Consider the following 25,622-nt stretch of genomic DNA (forward strand, 5'->3'; position numbering starts at 1 on the left):
GTTATATGACTCTCATGCCCACCTCTAGTACATGAGGCAATGTGTCCACTGACCCTCATGCTCCTTTCATTCTTTGTCGTCTTCCAAGCTCTTTTGGATGTGGTCATTGAGGCTTAAAACTTCGAGCTGGAGGATGTCATCTACCATATGCAACCATTTCAAAGCGCTACAAAAATGAAAAATAAACGTGTGACCCAAGAACATAGCGTGCCAATCTAACTGTCAGACCTATAACTGGCTTTCAAAGACAATACATTCATGTTGCTGGCCCATGTGCTGGAAGCGTGTGATGATTTCTTTAAGTCCTGTAATCATTTAATGGTCTCCTTTTAGTGCACATTATTTGCAACTCTTTTAAAAAGACGAAAACAGGAAACCTAGTATGCTAGTCCTGAAACACGGCTACCATCTGTAAGAAATTGGGTAGTTGGTTGACTGGGATGTGAGCCTTAGTCAAGTGGCCACAACAATCCTTGTCAGAGTGAGGCAAAAGCCAACCCTAAGTTAACATGTGCTCAACTCACTGGTAGCTTGGCACAGTGCAGTTAGGCTTAACTTAGAGACAATGTCTAAAGTAGGTGTGCAGTTCTTCAAACAATAAAGTGAAAATGCCACAAAACTAGATCCCATACCTAGTTAGAGAAATAGAACTTTCTTTAATGAATAAAGCAAGACCAAAATGACAAAAATCCACCCAGTAGACCCGCAGCTACCCAATTTTAAAGATTCTAGTGAAAATAGTGGCAAGAATCACAAAATGCAAACTCTGGATATCTGGTCACACCAGATACCTGGTCACACTGGACCTGAACACAGTCACAAGTCAGGCTAACCAGGATGGAGTTCGGGCCATCTACAGGGACCCATCTAGACTTGCTGAAAAAGAGTACCTTAAGTCCTGGTGTGCTGAGGGTTGCGCGGACCCGTGTGGTAGATATGTTGTGCAGCTGAAGCGATTGATTGGTTCCAAGATGCAATGAGGCTGCGATGCGAGGTCCTACATTGTCAAGGATCCTACCGATAAGGGCTTGCAATGTGAAGTCCAGCATCAAGGATGCGTTGTGCAGTTGAGGAGGTGCATCTGTTCCGAGGAGCTTTGATGTGTACTCTAGCATCTTTGTCGAGGCTTCCATCAACGAGGTATTTGAGTGCCTGTCCTGAGGATGCTTCACGCAGCGGCAGTTCTGATGAGCTGTGATGCGATGCTGGTCTTTGTAACTTGTCCAATTCACGCAGTAGCAGTGGTATGTCGGTTCTGCTCGGGTTTGCGTTGTACAGCGGAGGAGATGCATCGGTTCTTCTGGATCAAAGAACCTGGCAGAGCACCTTAAGCTCACTACTAACGGTCTAGGACTGGGGTGGCACCACAAGCACACTGGGCTCACAGATGGCAGTGTTCAGGTGCAAGGTTGTTGGAAGCCTGTTTTGTCCCTGAGGTGTCAGCTCAGGAGGCCAGCGAACTAGCTTTTGAAGTCACTCTAGAGTTCTGGGTTTGTGAGATGCAGGTCCACTCCCTGTCACCAAGGCAAGAAGGCAGCAGGTCAGCAGTCCTTCAGAGCAGCAGTTCAGCAGAGTAACAGTCCTTTCAGTAGCACAGCATTCCTTCTTCCTGGCAGAGTATCCATAAATCCACAAGTATACTGAAGAGTTGGTCTCGGAGGACCAGTATTTATATCCATTTGTGCCTTTGAAGTGAGAAGAAGCTTTTAGAGGCAGGCCTTTGAAGTGCACAGGTGTCCTATTTTCCTGGCTGCAGACTAACTACAGGAAGTATGCAACCCTTCATGTGGACGCAGGACACAGCCTATCAAGTGTAAGTGGGGCTGGGTCCAGCTGCTCCTGCGTATCCTGCCAGTGATGGACCATCCAGGCACACCTGAGCTCCCTATTGTGTGTGGCGGCCTGGGAGGATTACACAAAGCCCAACTGTCAGCTACACCCATTCATGTGACCTAGAAACAGGTTACAGGCACCAAATGGTCAAGGTAGGAAAATGCTAACTTTCTAAAAGTGACATTTCAAAATTGTAATGTAAAATCTGACATCATAAGTTAGGATTTTTCATTGCAATTCCAAATACATCAAATGTGAACTAGTTACCCGTTCCCATTTAGAAATTACACTTCTAAAATGTAATAAGGTAACCCCAATGTTATGCAGTGGGAGAGGTAGGCCTTGCAGTAGTGAAAAACAAATTTAGGATTTTTTCACTCCTAAGGGATGTAAACCTCAAAATACATGTCCAACCTATTAAATACACTTCTCCCTGCCCTCTGAGCTGTCCAGGTCCTACCTTAGGGGTGACATATATGTATTAAAAAGGACGGTTTGGGCCTGGCAAAAGGTTTATTTTGCCAGGTTGAAAAGGCAGTTTAAAACTGCACACACTGGCTGCAGTGCAAGGCCTGAGACATGTTGGAAATGCTACTTAAGTGAGTGTCACTGTCAGTGCTGCAGGCCCATAAGTAGCATTTAATTTACAGGAACTGGGCACAGGTAGTGCCACAATCTTACCATGTTTTAAGCAGAGGGCATAATCATTTTAGTACTGACGTGCACCGGTAAAGTTTGCAGAGTCCTGAAACCAGAAAAAACAAAGTCTGCAAACAGGAGAGCTGAAGGCAAAAGGTAACGTGTAAACCATTCCAGGGATGCCCAGTTTAACACTATCTTACAACATAGGCCTGACTAGAGCAAAGGGTTTAAGAAAAATAAGTGGGTGAACTAATTAGCATAGGCCATACACACAGATGTCACAGGAAGCAACAACCCTTAATTACATTAGCTTTTCAGGTGGATTTCTGCATTGCTTCTCTGTAATTAGTGCAATAGTTAAGTACCCTAAGCTATGGTATACTTTATAAAGAACTAGTGTGTATGAATATACTCATGCGTTAAAAATTATTTAGGTATTTCATGTATTATACAATCTATATGTGTAAACCCTTTGCTGATTTGATCATTTTAAAGTCACATATGCATGTAAGAGTGATGCATGGAATCAGTCATCTAAATACCTTATAAACACCCACTGACTTCTGTTGAGCAATACTCCTGCTTCTACCTGTAAGCACTTTGAAGCAGCATGAGCAGTGTATGAAAACCCCAATTAAAGTAAATGCAATAACATACCAGTTACATTACATGAGTAACACATTACGTTTGCACTCCATTCTCGTTCCTATTCTAAAGTCTCGTTTTAGGGATGGCATATTAACTCAAAGATTTTTATTTGTGATGCATCCAAAATAAAGTACCTGAAACTTGAGCTGGGTTTTCACTCCCAGAATGTCATACGTTTTAATTGTAGCTATAAACAGTTTTATCTGTTGAATACCTCTTGCCAATATTTCTTCAAAAAATTATTCAAAAAGCACATAGGGGGAATCATCGTTGAGTCAACCCCATTAAGCCACTGTCTTTCAGATGTTTTTCTTGGTTTAACATTTCTTATAGGGAGTCTCCATCATTGCAATGGTATTTTGTGCATGATTAGATTGTCCTGTTTGTTGTCCAATTTAGGTTTGTGACTAGGCATCAAGTAGACCGTTTCTGAGACTGCAGATGTGAATTTCTGTGTAGCTCTCAATTGAGAGCCAGTGTGTTCTTTGATCTGTTTACTTTGCTGACACAATCACATTCCAAATAAAGATTTATGGCTTTTTTGTTTAGAAAGTGAGCACTGTTTGTATACCTTAACCAGGCATAAAGACATAGTTCTAGTCAGTATTACCCTTGCATGTTCATTTATTTTACTTTGCTGTCAGAATAATATTATTGTATGTATTTGTATTTGTTCCTAAAGTAAAAAGATGCATTTACATAGACGTTCTTAAGGATGCAGGGAAAAAAAAATACTAATGTTGTGCCAAACATGTCTGCTATGCAACATTTTACTGTGAATGCCTTTGGTGGTGATCACTTACTATACAGACGTCATCTCCTGACTGCTTTTCATAACACAATTCTTTCAGGGAATAACTTAACTCTGCTAATGTAGTCAGTTCAGTAGGTTGGCTACTCATAACTCCCATATTGTTGTAGCCCAAAATGTTGCTTGTAGCCAAAAATGTTGCTTCATAATGGCATTTTCCTTCTAGTACAACTAGGGCAACACACAAAAGTTGCTCAACTGTTAACAAAACACTTTCCCTAACAAAAAACAGTCCTGCTGGCTTTGTCAGTGCTTGTTAAATCATGTCATGAAGATCGTACATCATTCAAACAAATGTTCTTCTGGGGAAAAAAAACAATTAAACAAAACTAAGATAACAAGACATGGAAAGTATACTGACGTGTCAGATAAGTCAGTTATTCCCTTTCAAGAAAACAATTACATACACGTTATTGTCAACATAGATGTCTCAGAAACATATATGAGAAAAAAGAAAGAAGGTGCTCCAAGTGAAACCCAAAATAAAGCGTAGGAGTTTTGTAGCCAACAATAATTTTTGAGGGTGGGTGAGAAATCAAAACAACGTTTCAACCCAATGTTAGGATAAATCCTCTGGGGGTCATCATCAGGACAAAGTAAAGGTAGACACCTGCATAATCCATGATAGGGACACTGTGAGCTAGACAAACATGTCTCGTTAAACCAGCCCTCATCAACTTCTATGTTTCAAAAGGTGCTTACGAGTGTGGGAATGCCATTTCCCGTATCACAGCGTGTCTTGTCTGCGTTAGTGCTCTATATAAGAATGAAGAAGTGAGGAATCCCTTTCTCTCACCTCAGCGCATCTCGTCCACGTGAGTGCCTCCTATCAAAATCAGGAAGATCATACAAGCAAGAACACATATATAAAACCAAATGTTCACAAAATTTATTCCAACCATTTCCCCTTTTTAGGTCCCCTCTGCGACAGTGCATGAGCTGCCGCCTGTGTGATCTTTTGTTACTTAAAAAAACAAAAACAAAAAAAAACTATAAAGGACTTGGAGCCTGTCCTTTACTTCCTACTTGTTGGAATCTTCATTAGTCTTATTCCCTTGCTTGTCATTGGACTGCACGCTTGTTTGTTTCTTTAATGGAGCATGAATGAAGTACTGATTTAATGTATTTGTTAGTGTCCTTCCCCTATTCGTGCACGGATTGAGGTACTTTTTTTTTTTTTTTTTTTTTGCTGTTGTCCCTCCCCTCCCCCCCACCATTGTTGCATCCTTATCTCTTCGAACGTTCTTCTTCGCTTATAATAATTAACTCTTTAGATCATCTGAAGAATACAGCCTAAACATGGCTTGCCTCAAGTTAAAAAAAAAAAAAAAAAAAAAAAAAAAAAGTAAACAATGCTTTGAAAATACAGGGTTAGTTATTCACCTTTTAGTCTTTTTTTTCCAAAAGTAAATAATCAGTTTTAATATGTAAAACCGGTCTTAGCAGTGTTGTAGTAAACTCTGTTTAAAACCTTTAATCACTCTTAACCCGATCTTTAGTTTAATTACAAGTCGACAACATCCTCGGTACAAAAGAACCGTGCTCCTGTCTTGGGTTAAGTCATGCTCCAGTCTGTTTGTACCAAACTTGAGCAGATAATATGGAAATGACTTATCTGTTATTAAATTTGTGATGGCTATGACAACAAGGCTCAAGCTTATTTGTGGTTTGTCGTACTTAGCCTGTATGTCAGAAGTTATTCCCATGGAGAAGAATCAAACAAGAATGTGTATTCTACTTTTGTTTGTTTTTTCTCAAATAAATTCATGTAAATGCACAATACATTAGTCCAAGATTAAGCATGTGTACAGGTGACCGATCCGTGAGAAATGCAGACTCATTCCAGTCTACATGTCTACAACATGCCCATATCCACTCCCAGAATATTGTTCTGCAGGTTGGGAATCTTTTGACAGCCTTTTTAGTTGAATCCGAATATCAGCTGACAAATTTATTTATTTTAAAATTTGTGTGCGCATGCGTTCCTTGAACCCGGATTCCAAGACAGTTCATGAGCAGGTGGTACATCTGACTTTGTAATGCTTTCAAGCCCACTGACACTTTTTTGTAGCGGTACTTTTTCAAAAACTGCTGACCTGATTTAGGCAAAATTAGGCTAACGCACTTACTTACGTATAGTTTTCCTAAATGCCAAATTTGGTTTAATGAATTTCAATATTTTTTTTGTAATCAAAGACTCCTGTGGGAGTTGCAATGGGAAATGTCACGTTTTTTAACTGCCCAGCAAACCCCTCCCATCCACTGTGATGGATCAGCACAGAATTTGGCATGCTTAATCCAAATCAGGTTAACTGTAATTAGTCAATTGCTCCGGTGGCATTGGACTGCATTCACGTCATATAAAACTACAAAAATAAATAAACTGGTAGTTTACCATGTTTTGAGATTCTGTAAAGGCCAAAGCAAGATAACTAAAGAGGGCTGGTTTTATAAAAATGTGTATTTCTTTATAATATGTATTTTATTTCTGTGTTTAGTTAAAATATTAGTCATAAGGCAGCTTTTAAACAAGTTTAAGTTCTTTTGCCTTACGTCTACTATTTAAAGTACACAGTGATCAGAGGATAATATGACAGCTTTGGGTACTTTTCTTTATTTTCGTACCAGCAAGGAAATAAAAATACTGATCATGTCTCCAGGTGGCAACCCTAGACTCATCAGGTGTTATGGCTCTTCAGCTGTTTTTTTTCACCTCTTCCACTCAGTCAAAGTACAGTGCCTATAGTCTTCGGCAATGTTACTTGCTCTATTAGCTTTCAGATGCTTAGTTGGAAGAAAAAAAACGTAGAGTGTACCACACCAAAAGAAAACATATAAAAAGTGTGGTTCAAAAATAAAACCCAATCACATAAGTTGCCATTTCAAGAAGGGAATTTGTCCACCATTTTGTCAAAAAATATAAAGGGGGAAGGCAGAATAGCAAGAGTGAAAGGTGTCAGGTGATGTTCTTTGTCGTGCATTATGTACACCATCAACCATAAATAGTGAATTTCAGATATTTACTGTGTTTTAGTCCGAACAGTCCGTGTTTTCTTTCAGTGAATATAAATATATAGATTTTTATTTATTTTTTACACATATATATGTGCGTGTATGTGTGACTACATGACCTAAAAGCTTCTCCCAGAGGAACTTGTGTTTGATGCTTGTGAGTGTTTTGTATAGGTTCATGGAGCTCGAAATAAATATGAGAAGTGTCTTTAGCTTCATTTGACCTGCTCTGTAAGTTCTGTTTTCATTACCATGACAATAATCACAAGACTTGTAGTCACCCCTAGAAAATAAAGAAATTATTGTACTTGGAGCACTGAACCCTTTGCCTCTCACAGTGGGTGGTCTCTACTGCTATTTTGTTGCACCGTGAGTACCTCACTCTCTGTCACATTAAGAGGGCTGGTTCTAGGCCTACCGCTCCTGGAGGGCTGAGTGCTCTTACTGTGTTTGTGTTCTTGTAAACTACAGTATCACCTGCAAGGGTATTCTTGTGCTGAGGAGGTGTGAGTGCGCCTAGCTCTGCCAATGGTAGGTTGAGTAATTGAAAAGACGGGTCTACTGTTTTTTGCAGAATTCAGGAAAAGGCTCTGATGTGGAGTGGGAGGCCATTCCACGATTTAGGAGTGATGTAAGTGAAGCCCCATCCCCCCTAATGTGGTGTTCTGTATGTGTGGGGTGTGTGCAAGGAGTCCTGCTTAGCGGCGCTATCTGGGTGGTCGGTGGAAGAAGATTCAACTGTACAGGTAAGTGGTGCCTAACTAGTGAAATGTGTTGAACGTGTGTGTGTAAGGAATTTGAAATGCGAGTGCTTGTGCATCGGGAGCAAGAAGAGCTATCTGAGGTGAGTTGTGGTGTTAGGTCTGTGTGGGAGGTCGAGGATGTCTGACTGCTAAGTTCTGGATGGTTTGTAGTTGTGTAGTGAGTTGATTTGATGATCTCGGCACAGAGGGTGTTCCCGTAGTCCAACTTGCTGGTGACTAGAGTGTGAGTGACAGGTTTTTTTTTTAGTGCTGAGTGGGAATCATTTGAAGAAAATCCTTGGTATCTTCAAGGTGTTGAAGCAGGATGCACTGACTGCATTGACTTGTGCTGTTCCAGGCATGAGTGCTGGATGTTGGTCCTAATTTGGCTGACCACTGGTTGGAGTCCCATGGTGAGGTGTTCTTGCCAAAGATCACTACTTCTGTATTGTCGGTGTTGAGTTTGAGTTAGTTGGCTTTCATCCAGTTAGCGACTTCGGGCATGGAGGCAGTGAACTTCTTGTGATGGGGGCCTTGTCTGAGAGAGAGAGAGAGAATGAGTTGCATGTGTTTGGCCCGGGAGAAGATGTTGATGATGTGCGTACGGATAACGTTGGCCTGAGGGAACATGTATGTGTTGAAGAGGGTGGAGCTGGCCGATGACTATTGAGGCACTCAGCTGATAAGTTTGCGGACTTCTGAGGAGTAAGGTGCCAGGCTGACAGCTTGTTTTCTACTTATTAAGAAGGAGCAGATCCAGCAGAGAGCAGTTCCTTGGATGCCAATCTCGTGCAGGCATCTGATGAGGCAGTGTGAAACAGTGTCAGATGCAGCACAGCGGTCCAGGAGAATGACTGTCGCAGATCATGTGGATGCTGTCTATGGTGGCTATGAGTGCTTTCTCTGTACTGTGGTTGGGCATTGAATCTGGACTGCATGGTGTTGAGGACCTGGTGGTTGGTGAGGTGTCGGGTGACTAGTTTCTCTAAGACCTTTACTGGCTCTGGTAGGAGCAAGATGGGTGTGTAGTTGGAAAGTGTGGCTGGATCAGCAGATGGCTTCTTGAGCAGGCTGATGATGGTGGCATGTTTCCACCTGTCCAGCAATGTGCTTGATTTGACCAAGGCATTGAAGATGGTTGTTAGTGCTTCACTTATCGGTAGTAGTCCTTTGGTGATGGTGTGTAGGGGCAAAAGTAAAGTGGGGCCCCCGAGTGGATAGTCTTCATGGCAGCAATGATTTTTATGGTGGTGACGGTGGACCACGAGGTCAGAGTTTGTTCTTCGTCATGATGGGAAATTGAGTTGTGACGGCGTCCATTTGATGTTCAAAGTTGGATTGTATGGAAGTGATTTTGTTTCAGAAAAGTTCAGAAAGCTTGTTGCAAAGGTGTTTTGAGGGATGATGTTTGGACGAGGCAGGAGGTGCAGTGAAATCTGTGATCATGGCAAAGATTTCCATGCTGCTGTTAGTGGCGACAATGATGTGATCTGCAAGAGGTGTGTGCTTGGTGTTCCGTATCTGCTGGTTGTAGCGTCTTAGGGCTGATTCAAAGATATCTTTATCTCTAGTGTCTTGACTTTTTCTATACATTCGCTACAGTTGCTTGCAGTGGCGTTTCCTCAGCCTGAGCATTTCTAGGTACCAACTGACTGTGGTTGATCTCTTCCAGTTTGCTTGTGCTTGATGGTGCCAGGATGCCTGCTTATGCAGTGATCCAGCTGTTGAGGTTCTTGAGGGCTTTCACCAAGTTGCTGATGTGCTCTGGCTGGTGTGTGGAGTTCACAGAAGCCCACTCCTCTTCTGGTATACTTTTACAGTTGCAGGGGAGGATGGGGGGTCAAGTGGTGTTAGGTCTTTGGTGGTGCTTTATGGGTATGCTGAAACTGACTGTGGTGCTGGGAGGATTGCATTTTCTGCCTATTGCACTGGGAGGGCCAAACTCTTTGACTGTCACATTGAAAGAATTGCATGCTCTGCCTGACACACTGGAAGGGACAGCACTCTCTGCCTATTGCATTGTGAAGACTGCACTTTGCCTGTCTTTTTGGAAGTACTATGCTCTCTGCGTGCAGCGTGGGAGTAGGGTAATTTACACGCTGTGCCTGTCGCACCCAGAATCCTTCGCTCTCTGCCTTCTGCACAGGAATGGCTGCTCTCTCTCATGTCACACAAGTATGGCTGCACTCTTTACCCATCAAACAGGCTTGGATGTGCTGTCTGCTGATCATGCTGGGAGGACTGCTCTCTCAGCCATTGCAGCAGAAGACTGCTCTCTCTGCCTGTCAAACCAGGAGGACTGCGCTCTCTGCCTGTCACAGTGGGAGGACTCTGCTTTCATCTTTGTTCCAAGAGGACTGTGTTCCATACCTATTACACATGGATGGCCGATGACTGATGTCTCTACCTTTCGCACTGGGGGGACCGCTGTCTTTGCCACTCGTACTGGGAGAACTGTGCTTTCTCCCTGTTAAATCTGGGAGGACTGCACTCTTCACCTAGCTCAACAGGAGTGCTGCACTCTGCCTGTCACACAGGACTGGCTGCTGTCTCTGCCAGTTGTACAGGGAAGACTGCTCTCTCTGCCAGTCATGCTAAGACCTCTCTCGCTCTCAACCAGTAGTTCCAGGAAGAGTGCTCTCTGCCAGTTGCGCAGAAAAGAGTGCTCTCTATGTCAGTTGTGAAGACAGCTGCCCCTCCCAGTGATGCTGAGAAGACAGCTCTCTCTGTCAGTTGTGAAGGGAAGACTACTCTGCCTGCGGAGCTGGGTTGGAAGATGGCTGTCTCTGATAGTCACCCAGGAAAGACTGCTCTTTATGCATGTCGCACTGGGAGTTCGACCCTCTCTGCTTGTCACGTTGGGAGGGCTGCAGGCCTGTGTCTGGCTTTGGGCAGGTGTGCAGCGCCCATTGGGCTAAAAAGGGCTTTAACCCTCCCCGCCTTCCTCTGTAGACTGGGCTGCTGCATCCTCAGGACACAGGATTCTCTCAGCAGACGTGTATGCTGGGGCTGTTGTACTTCGCAGCCATCCAAACACCTTTGAAAAGTGGAGGAGGCTATTTTCTTAATTTCTTCTTGTGCCCCCCCCCCCCCCCACATTGTGGTCAACCTCTCTTCAGCCCATTTGCAAAGTTTCAAAGACTTGGTGGTGAAAGATGAAAGGCCTTGCTAGCATATCTCTCCATTCTCCCCATTGACAAATACACTTCAGCTTAACTTCTAAAAAGGGAAAATGATATACATATCTTTGTTTTAAAATGGAATTAAGCAAGACAGTTATAATGTGCTATATTGTAATTTTATAGCACTTTCTTAATGCTTATGGCGCTATTACATCAGAAATCACAAAGAGGTAAAAACAAAGTCCTAGCATAAGGAAAGACAAAGAGATACCCATTTTCTGGCTCATTTATACAAAGTGAAACCAGAAAACCTGGATAAATCGCGGCTTCACTTCTTATCTTGTGTGATATTAGGCACATATTAAAAGATATTGGCGAAATTAAATAAGTACTTCTCAGTGCAATGCTATCATGAGATATATTGTCAAAGCATCACGTCAGAGAAATGCACTTTTTAGAATTTTTAACAACTATCATATTTTACGTGATTTTTGTTATGTGATTTACATAGCAAACATTTTCAGGGCTCGACATGGGCTTTAGAATCCAAGCCAGGCCCTTGGCTTGGCTCTGGCCCAGGTCTCCTGTAAATCTTTTGGCTTATCCACCTCTAGCGACAATACGTGGCAAGAGCACTCTTTCATAGCACTCTCACAGAGCATTGAGCGCCAGCGTCTCATACAGAGTACTAAGCATTATAGAAATACAGTTAAAATGCAATACTACATACTTGATCCCTACAGCACTACTGAGCCATATTAATAGCAACACGGACACGAAAATATTTATGTCAAGACAGGAGGCTAGCATTATGCATAACCTTTTAGTCACCAACTTCTGTGTAGCTCCTTTAAAGACTTATAGAACCAAATGATGTCACAATAACAAAGAACCATAACAGTCCATATAATCCCATAGCAACAGTCCTCTTCCTCTTTTGTTTGCTGCTTCTGTGCAGATAAGTAGTGTCGTTATTTTTTCTTTATGAATGTTTGTACTATTGTAAATATGTTGTAAATAGTGTTATTTGTAGTTAAGGAAGTGTTTAAGAAGGTTTTACCCAAATTTGGGGTAAATAGTGTTTTTATTTTCAGATTTATTTGTATTATTATTGATTGTTTTGGTATTTAGTCATCATATGTTTCAGGCCTATGTACTTATTTATTAATAATCATGTATATGTTAAAGTACAGAAAACAAGAAATGGCAGTGTTTTGAAAAACATTAAATTTACCTTCGTAGATGAGAAGGAAATTGCTAACGTTTTTTTCATTACAAGCGCAAGCTGCTTGCGTGCGGCGATGACCGCGGGCGTGTCACTCATGCGGCGATGACTGCGGGTGCATCGGTTTAGTTAATAACCGAGACGCGTGCTCTGTTGTAGGCGTGAGTGCGCTAGCATTACACAGACTCTTTGAGTCTATTTTTTTTTTAAAGGAAATTGAGCGCATTTAAGAAACAAGCGACGTAAACACAAATCACATTGTGGTGTTGCTCGGAAACAGCCTCCAAGCACTCAGAAGGCCGTTGTGAAGCAACGAGTAGAGTTTAGGAAGTGCGTTTTGAGGAAAATGAGTGAATATATATTAAAAAAATCAAAAAAAGGGGGGACGGGGGGCAGAAATGGGGACATCGAATAGATTCTAACAGATAATCTTTTTCTTTTCAGAGAGACTTCTTTAAAAAAATATATAAATAAATAAAATAGAGTACAGAGATATTTAACTATGACTGAGGAAATGGATGTTTCGGACAGAGATACTCAGGAGGAGAATATTAAAAGGTTAATTTCAACAGATGTTGTAGCGACTGTTAAAACAGCATTGTCGAATTTTTGGAAAGCGTGCAATAAGAAAGGTAGGTTAGTTAAGGAGGATCAGTATTGGTCTCTTTCAGACAAGGAGGAATCTGAAAAAAGAGGGCCAGATGGAAACCTATTGACAAAAGAGAAAGCATTTAAGAGAGGAGGAACATGAAAGGGGATGTCCGGAAATTAAAAAGAAATTGGTTTCAGGTATCCTAAGCGGCACGATGGAAAGGCAGGTCAATCCTGCAAAGGAAATCGCTGGTAAATCCAGCTGGGATGATAAGGAATATTCTGATGAATTGGATGAGTACATTTTAGATATGAATGATGAGAATGATATGGATGAGTTTGATATACTATATAAAACAGATATGGGTCAGAAAAAACAAGTGAAGGATCCTTTGGGTCATACTTTATTCGAGCCTTCTGATGTGAAGCATCCGCGTAGTGCGGAATGGTGGCCTGTGCGTCATGTTGCTAAATACATAAAACAGATAATTAGAAAACCTTTGGAGAGGAATGAAAGAAGTGTTATGAGAGCTGAATGTTCACACCCAGTTATTGTGGGGGAAAAAAGATTCTATGACTCCAAACCTGGATCCGGATTTGATTACTTTCCTATTTAAACTTGGCCAGGATCCAAGGAAAGGATTGGATTGATCATTAAAGCAATGTCAAGATAGGTTACTAGAAGTGTTGGGTCCGTAAGCCAGAATTTTTGATGTGGTTGAGGAGTCTTATGTGAAAGGTTCAGATTTAGATATTAATTTGTTGAGGGGTTGGAGCCAAAGAGCAATTTGTTTTTTGAGAAATGCTAACGCAGGCCTTCTTGTTGAGAGAAGAAGGTCGATATTGTTGAAAATAAGCCCAAAATTGAGAGAATTGTCAAGGAAAGAGTCATCTGAGGAGTCAAAAGGACTGCTTTTTGGAGAAGGTATGCTAAAGGCTTTGAGCAAATATGTACATACTTTTACAGCCTTAGATAAAGCTCATACTTCGATGAGGAAAGTGTTTGGAGATGGGAATTTATATGGCAGGGCTGGAAGAAGGTGCCATTCTTTCGGCCGAACATTTTACAGGGGCCCGAGCGGTTTTGGCTGAGGACTCTATCAGGGTAGTTTTTCAACAAATTAATTCTACCCGCAAAAAGGAAGAGGAGGTAGAAGCAGGACAGGTAACAACTCAGGATCTCAATCAGGACAGGGTGAACATAAGGATTGGAATTGGTTCTTCCCTGGGAAGAATCGCAGGGAGATTACAAATGTTCATAAACAATTGGAAAAAAATAAAAAACGATGGTTAGGTTCTAGATACGGTGAAAGGTTATACAATAGAGTTTCAGTAGTCTCTATATCTGAATTTGGAACCAAGGAAAATATGTTTCCAAAAGGAGGTAAGAGAGGTTGTGAGACAGGAAATTCATGGTATGTTGGAAAAAGGTGCAATTGTGAAGGTTGTAAAATCAGAGAAAGTGTTTTTGAGTACCTTTTTTGTAGTGGAAAAAAAGGACAAAGGTTGGAGACCAGTGATAAATGTGAGAAGTTTAGACAAATATGTGCTGTACAGTCATTTCAAAATGGAAGGCATTCATCTGAGGGATACTGTTCAAGAACGAGATTGGTTAGCAAAAATAGACCTGAAAGATGCATATTTTATGATTCCCATGAAACCACACTGCAGACGTTTTTACAGTTCAGGTGGGAAGGACAACTGTTCCAATTCACTTGTCATCATTTTGGTCTACCTTCAGCACCTTGGTGTTTTACAAGGGTGAGGAGATCGGTGGTAGGTTTTTTGAGAGAGAAGAGTGAGATTGATTATCTATGTGGACGATATCTTGATTACGAGTCAGGAGAGTTCTTTACTTTTGGAAAATGTGAAGATGAGTTTGGGTGTTCTAGAAGATCTAGGTTTTATAATAAACCAGGAGAAGTCAGTTCTTACACTGCCACAAAAGATGGAATTTTTAGGGTTTGTGATAGATACAGTGAAAAGTCAATTACAATTGCCGGAGAGAAAGATTTATTTAATAAAAAGGGAGATAAAAAATGTTTTGAGGAAGAAAAACATTACTTTGACGGAATTGGCAAGGACAATTGGTTTGCTTTCATCACCAATTCAAGCAATTTTCCCAGGGCCATTACATTGCAGAGCACTCCAAAGAATCTAGCATTGGCTCAAGGTTTATGGTATGGGGATATTGTAAAGATTTCAGAGGATTCAGTGAAAGAATTAAATTGGTGGATGGAAAATCTGCAAGCATGGAATGGGAGAGCGATATTTGGTTCAACCCCAGACTCAGTTCTGGAAACATATGGGAGTACTTTAGGTTTGGGTGCAGTAATGGTAAGGCACTTGACGGGAGGAAAATGGAAAATCAAAGAAAGGGAGGATAACCTAAATTGTTTGGAACTGAAAGCAGGAGAGTTAGCAATTCACAGTTTCAGAGATCAATTTAAAGGATGTTCATTTCTTTTGAGAATGGACATCATTTCATCGGTGACCTATATAAACAAGTTAGGAGGCAACAGGTCAAAGAGACTCTCGGAGAAGGCGAAGAATTTGTGGGAGTTTTGCATGGAGCAAAAGATACAGGTGACAGCACAGTATTTACCAGGAGAGGTGAATACAAGAGCAGACTGGGGTTCCCGCTATATTTAGGATTACAGCGAACTGAAGATCATGCCTTATGTTTTTCAAAAGATAGAATCTGGGGACCACTACAAAGAGATCTTTTTGCATCTCTGTTAACGAATCAGTTGTAGAGTTATGTGAGTTGGCGTCCAGATGGGGGGGGCGAAGGCAGTGGATTCTTTGAGTCTGGATTGGAGCAAGTTTCTGGGTTATGTTTTTCCTCCTTTTTGTATGATTACGAGGGTAGTTATGCAGGTGAGGGGACAAATGTCAGTTGGTGCTAGTGACTCCATTTTGGACAACCCAGGTGTGGTTTCCTTCAGTTATGGAATTAGCAATAGAGGACCCAATCATGATAGAGGCATGCAAGGGTCTTTTAAAGGACGTAAATGATCAGGAACATCCTTTGATAGAATCGGGGATGCTCAACCTTCTAGTTTGGAAGATTTCAGGAGAAATGAGCGTTTGGATAGCTGTCTGGAGAGGCTTCAGAGTTATTATATGAGTCATGGGCTCCGGGAACAAGGAGAAGATATAGGAGTGCATGGAAGGTTTGGTTATGTTGGTGCACTGAGAGGAATCTGGATCCCGTGGAGATGAATGAAGTTATGGTAGCTAATTTCTTAGCAGAATTGTTCAGGAACGGATTGTGTTATAGAACAATAAATTGTTATAGATCTGCGATTGCAGTAGGACATTGTTTAATTGATGGTTCTTCCATTGGAAGGAGTACCTTGGTATGTAAAATCATGAAAGGGATTAGATTGAAAACACCACCAAAAAATAAATATACTACTTTACGGAATGTTAGGTTGATATTTGATTTGTTTAGGAAATGGCCATCAAATAAATATTTGACAAGTAAACAGTTGGCATGGAAAGTTTCAACACTATTGTGTATGATCTCTTTTAAAAGAGTTTCAGATGTCAAAGCTCTAGAGATATCTCGTAGATTTTACCACCTGCAAGGAGTTTTATTTGAGGTAAGAAATAGAACAAAAACTATGATGGAGAATATATTTTATCCAGGATTTGATGATCATCCAGGTTTGTGTGTAGTAAGGTGTATAAAGGAGTATGAAAATAGGATGTGTGAGTTTAGATCAGAAGGAACAAATCAACTTTGGATTTCTTATGTGAAACCATACAAGGCGGTTTCTACGGCTATGATTGCTAGATGGGTGAAAAATGTAATGAACAAGGCTTGTATAGATTTGAAGAAATTTACAGCACATTCTGTAAGGGGTGCTATGGCTTCTAAAACTTTCTGAAGAGTTGGAAAGTTGGAGGAAATTATGACAGCAGCTGATTGGTCTAGTGAGGAGATATTTAGGAAATTCTATTTTAAACCAATTGAACATGTAGCAGCTTTAGCAATTTAAGCTTTAAACATGCATAATGCTAGCCTCCTGTCTTGACATAAAATAGTGATTCTCAGAGGTTCACTGCATAGAGAATCAGGATTTTATTAAAGACAAGGAGGCTAGCATTATTCCTCCTCTCCCACCCATGGGATTATAATTTTGGAGAATAATACTGTTTATGTGGAGTGTTACATATATTTTTTAGGTTTCAGGTTGGGTTTTATACGTTAAATATGTTTTAAGTTGAATTTCGAATATTTTTCTTTTTTAGACATATGAGAAGTTGGACAGCTTATCCTTCCAGAAGGGGAAATTTAGAGAAGTAGAAGAAGGAGGTTGAAGATATCGGGAAAACAAAAGAGGAAGAGGACTGTTGCTCTGGGATTATATGAACCGTTATGGTTCTTTGTTATTGTGACATCATTTGGTTCTATAAGTCTTTAAAGGAGCCGCACAGAAGTTGGTGAATAAAAGGTTATGCATAATGCTAGCTTCCTTGTCTTTAGTAAAATCCTGATTCTCTATGCAGTGAACCTCTGAGAATCGCCATTCTCTGTTAACATAACCTATCCATACCTTCTATAACTTTACAGACTTTACTCAGGCCATGATTCCAAGTTGTGTTTTTGATTTCCATCAGAGCGCAAATAGAAGTTTGTGCACCGATCGGGCTCAGAATTGTGCAACTACAACTATACTACACAATTTTTTCCTTGACAGATTTTGCCGCTAGAAACCAGGTGAAATGTATCATGAGAAAATGCTCATAAATAAATGCTAAATATTCAATACTCTGTGCAGTAAATGCTGATTCCACATGTTAGGGCTCATTCTTAAGTGGGGTACTCAGAAAAGAAGGTAGTAACATCACCCAGTAAATAAGCCATGCCAGGTAGCGTTAATTACTGGGTGCTGTAATTATCACCCATATTCTGCACAGCTCCGAATCAGGGTTTAAATCTCCAACTCCGTCTTTGTTTCTATTATGGTGATATCCTTAAGGTACAAAACCATACTCACATACGTATATATATTCTCATGTTGTGGTTAGGACTTCAATCCATAACTTGAGCAACAGCCGTGCAAACCATAATTCGCACACCAAGGGCCTGATTCTGACCCTGGCAGATGGTGACCGCCAGGGTCACCGGCCACGGGAGCACCGCCGACAGACCGGCGGTGCTCCGAAGGGCATTCTGACCGCGGCGGTTCAGCCGCGGTCAGGAAGGGTAAACCGGCGGTCACCCGCCGGTTTACCGCTGCCCTTCTGAATCCTCCATGGCGGCGGAGCGCGCTCCGCCGCCATGGGGATTCAGACACCCCCTACCGCCATCCTGTTCATGGCGGGAAACCCGCCATGAACAGGATGGCGGTAGGGGGTGCGGCGGGGCCCCTGGGGGCCCCTGCAGTGCCCATGCCAAGGGCATGGGCACTGCAGGGGCCCCCGTAAGAGGGCCCCGCAAAGTATTTCAGTGTCTGCTATGCAGACACTGAAATACGCGACGGGTGCCACTGCACCCGTCGCACCTTCCCACTACGCCAGCTCAATTCTGAGCCGGCGTCCTCGTGGGAAGGTTGATTTGCCCTGGGCTGGCGGGCGGCCTTTTGGCGGCCGCCCGCCAGCCCAGGGCAAATCTCAGAATCACCGCAGCGGTCTTTCGACCTTGGTGCGGTGTTCTGACGGGGTTACTTTGGCGGGCGGCCTCCGCCGCCCGCCAAAGTAAGAATGACCCCCCAAATGTCCTACAAGCATTCATGAGCTCCTGCTGAGGGTTTGTGGACCACTAGGGCTGTTTGCAAACCTGACCTCATGGCTGCAGATCTTGTGGAAAAATTGTAATTTGAAAAATCATAACATGAGGGTTCTCTTTGGGGCCTTCCGCCAGAGCCAGATGGTCAGGGGATGCTGTTCCTGCAGCTTATCCTCCTTCATTTTTTCAGGATCATAGGACTGAGTCCCCATGTCCTGTGATGACAGCTGGAATACGTTTGATCAAGTTGCAGCTTGCAAGTGAGAGAGCATTGAGTGGGCGAACCCAGTTTAAGGATTGCAGACCCAAAATGGACAATGGGAGTAAAAACTGCTTGTCAAATTGGATTTGATTATTTTATTTAAATTTGGATCTTTCAAATAGTTTGCAAACAAAGGTTGATAGAAAATCCATGAACCAACAGTCTAGATAAGTCTATCCTTCAAAGCTTGATTGACATGCTGGCTCAATGTGAGGCCTACAAAACCACTACTCTAATGATATTTTCTCAAAAACCTCTGAATGGATTTATACCAAACTAAGCAAATATGCTTCCTTGGGTAAAGTTCTGCTTTCATGCCACATTTGGTGTAATTCCGTTCAGCTTTTTTTTTTTTTTTTTTTTATCGCAGTGAACAGCTTCCTTTAAGAATTAAATTGAGAAACATCACTATTTTTACTTTTTTGGACCCCCATCCCCTTTTGTTTTGTCCTTAGTTGATGGACCAACTGTCTTATACCCAAGCATCTTCTTCACTGTAATTTTACCTTACAGCACAAATCTAACCCCTTGCATCCTGGTTTTGGTTATTTTTTTTAATCACAAATATGTGAACGCAACGTACTAGTTTCAGAAATTATTACAGAAGCTTGTTCTAGAGAAAACACTTTGGCATAGACAAATAGGTAATCTTGTAAGGTTTAGTTCAAGGCCTATTTAGGATGGAGCACTTGGGCATTATGCCCTCAATCACAGAGCACTGCGTTTATTTGTTTAAAGAAAGGGCATAGGCTACTACTGCATTGAACATTGTGTGTTGGAGTAGAATAGACTGTTACTTTCATGTATGATATGAATGGACCATACAGTGAGTGTGCATGTGGGTTAGTGAAAACAGAGGTAGAGATGTTAATCTAAACCACAATTAGATTAGACTCTGCAATGCAACTTAGTACAAACATAATACTTCATAAAAATTGAGGTTGGGGACATTTAGCTCATCAGTTGCTATAATTGTCACATTCAGACTCTATGAAATGTTGATTTAGAAAAAGGTGGCAGGTATGTTCTAAGTGTCTCACAAGAGAACAAGTCAGTGGAGGCATTGATTTTCTACACCGCCTAATTGTGGCATTAAGTGGCATGTATTGATCGTCACTGGTTTTGGGGTGCCCATCAGCACCTGCAGTATGTAGTACAGGTGGATAGAGGGTGTTCTTGTTGTCCAGTTCAATGGTGACTCTGGCATGTGTGATTGTCTTTCGACTGTTGCCTGGGAGCCATTTGAAGATTTTCCTCAGTATGTTGATGGCATGGAAGTAGGATACACTGGTGGTACTACTGGCGCAGTCATGTCCAGTTTGATGTCAGTGATGATCCTGGGTCTAAGGTTGGTGGGCCACCAGGAGGAGTCCCATGGTGAGATGTTGCCGAAATTCACTACTTCTGTCTTATCTGTGGTTGGCTGCAGACAGTTGACTTAATCCAGTTGATGACTTCCGTCATGCAGGCTGGGAACTTTTTTCATGCATTGTGGGTCTTGTCTAAGAGGGAGATTTTGAGTCACCTATCATTGGAATAGGGGAGGATGTTGATGTTGTGCACATAAATAACCTCCACAGACAAGTTTGTGAATTTCTGAAGGGTTTGGGGCCAGGCTGACAGCTTATATTCTGCCTGTCAGAAAGGAGCAGATTTACTGGAGGGCAGATTCTTGGATGTCAGTCTTCTGCAGGCATCAGATAAGGATGTGGTGGGAGACTGTGTTAAATGTTGCAGAGAGTCCAGGACGATGAGGTCCGCTGTGTTTCCTATGTCCAGGGTCATACGTATGTCTGTGGCCGTAATGAGCGCTCTTTCTGTGTTGCGATTCTTTGTGGTGCTACGAGGCATGCATAGATTTTCATTGGGGTCAGTGGTTGCTTACAGGTGCTAAATACAGGGCTGTAGCAATTTTGGAATAAATCAAGCAGTAATAGTGCTTTGTGGCTCTTGTCTTTTGGTGAAGAAGCATTGTCCTGTGAGGGATAGCTCAGGTGTTTGGAGCAGGAACTCTTGGTATACTGACAGAGAGATTGTCTTCGTGAATGCTGTATATAAAGTATATGTGTAACCTGAAGCCCACCTGTGCTTCCTAAAGCAAGAACCACTTCAATTAGTTTCTCATTCTGCAAACTGATGTAAACATTTCTGGAAGGGGGTCTATGGATAGGCAGTGCAGCATAGCAGCAGCACTTCTCTTGTATAGGTATTCCATCACTGTGTCATGTTTTTCTAACTGGTGTAGTTTTGGTAGCAAAATACTTGCAAACCCTAACTGTGCTGTCAAACTAAACCACAGGCTCTCAAATGCAGCATAACTCTGAGCATAGTAGGTTGCAAATACAAAAGCATTACACAAGGAAAACACACTTCTTTGTGTGCAACATGTTCCAATGTTTCACTGGGTACAACACACTTTTTCCTGTAATTACTAAAAGACATTTAAGAACCACCTTGACAGAGGCTGTAGTCATTCTCTCAGAAAGCATTCTGGAGAAATTAACAAATGACGCATTTTATCAAGCACACCGTCCATTCAAGATTTACCACTAATATATTTGAGTGATTATTATACTATGTGTGCTGTGAGTCTTAGAAGAGAATTGAAAGCTGATTGTTATAATGCATGTTATTATGAGACACTATTTTGGGTTTTTGTTTGGAGTGACATCAGTGCTTAATTTGTGCTTATTGTTTCCGGTGCTGAGCACCGCACTTATTTTTGAGGGCCGGGGCTTATTCTTCTGCCTCAAGCATTTGTTGCGAGCAAAAGACACATATGGGAAAGACGGAGGAAGAGAAAAATGAAAAAGCTTCACAAAGGTAGAAAGCAGAAAGCTGCAAGAGTGAGCTGAAGGGGCACGGAGTTGCAGTAAATGGGTTAAAGAGGCCCATGATGGCTTCAGAATTACCCTGCCTCAGTATTTCGTGCTCGCACATTTAATTGCAGCAGCCGCAGATTTAATAGGAGAGCTTTGGGCAACGGCACGTTTTTATTTACAAATTAAGCACTGAGTGACATAGTCACAGGACAAAGCACCAGCTTGCTTAATGTGGGGTGCTAACGACAACTATGTTATGCTCAAGAAGCAGCTTCATGGCAGGGCAAATAAGTAATAATATTGCCAATTGAGTGGTATTTAGTCTATTTCAGAAGGAATTAACAGTGAATCGGGAATCAAACCTGTCACTTGCCAGCCCTACACCCCAACCAGATGTGTTAACCCACTAAGCTTTTTTTTTTTTTTTTTTTTTTTTTTTTTTTTTAGCCCTGTGCAAGAGTGCAGCTTTTAAGTAGCGTATGTTGCAACATCCAGATGAACAGACTGTAAACATACCTTTGGCCAACAGTTGGGCAAGAGCGCTTTTCTAGACATGCAGTAATACTCAATTAGCACGTTATCCTGCCGGGAAGGAATTGTGCGAGAATTTGCCAACAAAGGGCCAAACATCTTTACGAAAACTTGTTTAATGTCATTTGTACTGAGATCTGTTAAACCTGCTTGTTACGTCATTTCTTTCAACCATCATTTAACAAAGTTGCGGTCTAGCTGCGCCCCTGCTTCAGGGGTGGCTGCTTTCTTTGCCAGTCCCACAGAGGAGACTGTGGTCTCTGCAGGGCACGCGGGGGGACTGCTCTCTGCGCTAGTACAGCTGGAAAGCCCGCTCTCGTGCCGGGAAGACAGCTCTCTGCCAGACTCACCGCCAGGACTGCCCGATCTGCCTATCGCACTTTGATGTCATATTATTTGTTGTCTTTTTTTTCCATCCCTGCTACCTGACCTGCTCTCGAGAACTGTAACCAAGAAGGGCTTGTCCTTAGCCTGCCCAGGAGGCCTCATTTCAGTGAATAGTTGGGGATAAAAGGCATCGTCTGGGGGTCTCCTTGCAGAGATGCCTCTTGGAGTCGAGAACAGGCGATGTTACCTCACCACATCCCTGCCCCTCACGCCACATCGCACAGAGCAGCGCCTTTCATCCAGACTCTGGGGAAAAGAGCGAGCACCTGGTGCTGCTTTCATCAGCACCGGCAGGCAGCCTAGCAAAGCGGCCTCCGCCCTTGAGCTCGCGGCTTTGTATGTGGCCACGGTGGCACCCTCGCGTCAGAGGATGGGCCCGCGTCGGTGGCCTGAATGCGGGAGCTGGGCCGTGCACGAGGGTCGTTCCTGAAGGTAACGCGCGTGACGGGGACCGAGGAATGCCCTGTCTCTGTGTTTGTCTTCCCCCGCTGGTCCTACCATGCGCTCTGCTGGTAATGTTCGGAGCTAGAAATCTCTCTATTAGCATGGGAAAGTGTTTTCAGCCATCTTGTTAATTTCTATAATAATACATACGCGGCCTTTCCGTGGAACTTGTGAAATCCTGCATATGACGTTTCCGATTTTTGTTGGCAGTTGGCATTTTTTTTTGGTTGCGTAGAATGACTTCAGTGACATCGTATACATCAGTGTGAACATAAGGTGGATGCACCACAAGTCGGCTGTTACTGCTGATTCACTGTTTTGCTGTCTAGAGTCACAATTTTCATTCGCACTCTCTAGAAATGGGTCCAGAACTGAGGTGTAAAGAAAGCTCGGGCTCACAGTTGGATAATGTTTCATTTTAGGTTTTCTTTTCAGTTTCGAGGCTCACAAAATACTCAGCCGCAAGGCATTTGATGTATTTGTGAAATGGCTGATGTCTTATTTCCTCCAGGCAGGCGTCCACATTCCTCACTAAATGTTTTTTTGTTTTGTTTTGCCCTAACCTATCTTTAATTGACTGCAGAGTACAGAGGTAAGCAAGAACAACTGAAGACATTCAAGCAATCTAATATCCGCAATGATTGGATGACTAATCAAAACCATCTGAATTAAATACGATCTCACTCTAGACGAAGACAAACAAGTTTGCTTTTGAATCTTGACTGATTCAGTTGCACAGTTAACAAGCATTTGCAATGCAATAGGTCTCGCACATTTCCAACAAGTTGTCATCTTTTGTCAACCGCGCCCACGAGAAAAAACAAAAGAAAACACTAGAAGAAACTGGTAAGGCACGACTTGGCAAAATAACAGAAAGTTTGCTTTAAATAATAAAACTTGCAATTTTGTGCCTGCTATGCACGTTTTTGCCAGTCACAAGCCTTCTGTTTGCGGGGCACTCAAGTCAAAAACAACAAACCGTACCCAGGAGCCTAGCGCACGCTGGCTCGAACCTAAAAATTGAGGATATTAATGGTGTGTTTACTTGGCTCCCTCTTGGTGCTTTGCCAGCATTACTTGTGGCTTCCTCTTTGGGTTTGATCTCCTGCATCTGTTGCTTGGGGTCACTTGTGTAGGAAGGGTTGTGAGAGTTCCTGAATATTAACAAGAACAATTCGACCCTGCTTAGCTGCGTTGCCTTGTTCCATCTGCTTGTTTCAGAAAAGTTTTTTGTGGTTACTAAAACTGCGCCACTTAGGAAGCTTCGTAGAGAGCACAAGTTGATTTCAAAGAGCTGTTAAAAATGTTGAATGAAGTAAATCAAGATTGCGTGGAGTGAGTGGATATTGTGTCTGTAATATTACAGCTATACAGAACTTCTTAATTGGTAAAGTACAGGGGATAATAGTTTCCGATGTAAAGCAGCTGTTGATTGAGTCCAGTGCAATGGTGGGCGTCACGGCAGGCCGCATAGTACGCAGACTATAACTAGATAATGTACTGATGCCCTGCTTACCTATCGGCCCTGGTCACACCGTCACAGACCGAGTTGCCCATTAGAGATTTAATCACCTTAAAATGTCCTGTGACCCCTCAAACATATCTATAGTGAATCCGTGTGCTCAATCGCCATCATATCATATTCCTAGAATAGTAAACGATTTGTTTACATGGCAGAATCTGTTAATCTGTAACCTATATGGCTAATGTATGTATGGATAGTGCATTATTTAAATAAACATTCCCTATGACCAGAGCCACTGGTAGTGGGCTCTTTTAAAAGGGTCCCGGAAAATGTTTATAACTAGACAATATGAGGAACAAGGGCTTCTGGGTGACTAATTATCAGGATTTCCACCCAGCGCTGGAACAGTCTGCGTTCTTGAACCTAAAGACTGCTACAAATGGCAGATAGGTCTAGAAGCACCAATAATGCCGCTGAGACTATCTGTGGCATCTGATACAATGGGCCATGGGATCCTGATAGATCGGGGGTTTCAAACTGTGCTTTTGGCTGTCTTAACACTTTCGTAGCCCAATGATCCACTAAGGTATTGTGTCAAGCAGTGAGTACAACATAAAGCGTTTTGATTTGCTAGAGTAGTATTTCATGTTTGCAGCGCTCGGGAAGATGGGTATTGGAAAGGGTATAGTATAATCAGTTTCACTTCTTTATTTAAGGCCCAGGTTTGGGGTGAGGGATAAAGATTGTATGTTGTATATATTAGGATAACTCGAGGCACTAGGCAGGGATGCTACTTGTCCCCTTCATTATTTGTAATTGTATTGCAACCCCTAGCCTGTGTCCTCAGAAAATACCACTTCTGCAGAGGCCTGCACATGGCTGCTAGAGGTATTGCTAGAGGTATTGAGTGTCCCTCAATGTAGATAACATTCTACACTTACATTAGAGAACCAGACCATAAAATAGTTGCATAAATAAATTGTTAGGTAATGGACAATATGTCTGTGGATTGACTAGAGTAAATCCAGAGTGCTTCCCATGACAACGCCAATCCTGGACTTCCTCCTGCAGTGGAGGGAGGGTTCAGTGTGGTACTTGAAGTCCACATGGAGGTAATGTTCAGGGACAAATATGGTCCAGAAAGCAGGTCACAGTCATGAGATGGATAAACCTTCCATTGTGAATGGCGAATAGGATTTTTCTTAATATGGTGGCGCCCCACCTAAGGCATCTATACCTTCTTGTCAGTATTCCAGTTCTCTGACTAGAATGTTATTTAGAACTTGCATACAGTGCTGCTAAAACTGGCCTTGGTAGGAAACTGCCTATTGTGAGTTGGGAGAC

General features: G+C 42.2%; 1 protein-coding gene across 4 annotated transcripts in view; it reads left to right on the forward strand.

Annotated features, from left to right (window-relative positions):
- DENND4A (DENN domain containing 4A) overlaps nt 1-25,622 on the forward strand; it is a 518,288-nt gene that overhangs the window by 24,310 nt on the left and 468,356 nt on the right. Inside the window, exon 1 of one of the 4 annotated variants that reach the window (XM_069222903.1) lies at nt 22,695-22,801. The exons of the other annotated variants lie outside the window; for them this stretch is intronic. The gene's annotated coding sequence lies outside the window, so the exon portion shown is untranslated. Of the gene's footprint in view, nt 1-22,694; nt 22,802-25,622 lie in introns of those variants that run through there. 4 annotated transcript variants of the gene reach the window in all.

Source organism: Pleurodeles waltl, chromosome 3_1 (genome assembly GCF_031143425.1).
Source record: "Pleurodeles waltl isolate 20211129_DDA chromosome 3_1, aPleWal1.hap1.20221129, whole genome shotgun sequence".
NCBI lineage: Eukaryota > Metazoa > Chordata > Amphibia > Caudata > Salamandridae > Pleurodeles > Pleurodeles waltl.